Source organism: Lissotriton vulgaris, unplaced genomic scaffold (assembly GCF_964263255.1).
Source record: "Lissotriton vulgaris unplaced genomic scaffold, aLisVul1.2 SCAFFOLD_3672, whole genome shotgun sequence".
Lineage (NCBI taxonomy): Eukaryota > Metazoa > Chordata > Amphibia > Caudata > Salamandridae > Lissotriton > Lissotriton vulgaris.
Genome location: NW_028251097.1, coordinates 208,930 through 210,114, shown reverse-complemented (window position 1 = coordinate 210,114; position 1,185 = coordinate 208,930).

Sequence of the window (1,185 nt, the reverse complement as noted above, 5' to 3'; positions counted from 1 at the left end):
CAAAAAAGATTCCTTTTCCTCAATGTTAGTGGCTTCTGGATTTGAGCCCAACCTCACCCCCACCTAGGAAAACCTACCATAACTAGTCATTTCTGAAAACCGGAAGGCATCCAGTGTGGTGTGAATTCTGTGGTCTCAGAAGGTGTTTTAAACCAGAAGACCTTGCAAACCTCAAAGTTTGGCTAAAAAGACACATTTTCCTCACATTTCTGTGATTCAAAGTTTAGGATTCTGAGGGGGGGGGCAAGGGGGTCTGAGGGCCAGACTGACCTATAGGGCAATCAGGCAGTGACTGAAGGTCTGGTCTGACAGGTCAGTGTGAGGGGGGGTTTCTTTTGGCTGTTTGCGGCCCTTTTTTATGGTTTGGTTGGCCGGTTTTTATTACTGTTGATTTCCCTAATATTAAAACACACACTGCCTGAGGTGAGCTCACATCCATGCAGACTTCCATACCTTGCAAAACACTTATACAGTGCGTCTTTATAAGTTGAAAACTGTCCCCATTTGCAAACATGGGGCACTTTTTTGGTCATACAATTCACTAATGTGGGAGCATTATTTTTTGTGCCCAGGCCTATTTTCTGTCCCAGTCCAACCCTAGGAGAAGGCCGCGAATTTCCTACCACCCAACGTCCCACAAGACTCCATTTAAAATGGTACCATGCTTGTGTGGGTGAGCTTAGCTCCCGTGACAGGAAAGGGTCCAAAACGCAATATGGACATATCAGCTTTTTCCACTGAAAACCAACCTTTTTTTTGCTATTTGGTTAGCTGTGGATTGTGAGCCTTAGCTCGGCTGGCACCTAGGGAAGCCTACCAACCCTGCACATTCCTGAAAATGGACACCCAGGAGAGTCCACGTTGGCATGACATGCGTGTCTCTCACCAAGTTATTTTACCCAGAAGCCCCTGTAAACTTCAAATGATGGCTAAAAATACACGTTTCTCACATTTCTGTGCAGGGAAGTTCTGGAATCTGAGGGGATCCACTAATTTCCTACCACTCAGCGTTTCCACACGTCTCTCAATAATAACGGTACCCCACTTATGTGGGTATGCCTTGCGCAGATCACATGACAATTTCCTATCCACAATGCCCTGCAAACCTTAAATTTGGCTTAGAATTATGGATTCTCCTTACATTTCTGTGATGGAACCTTCCGGGAATCAACAGGGATTCACAAA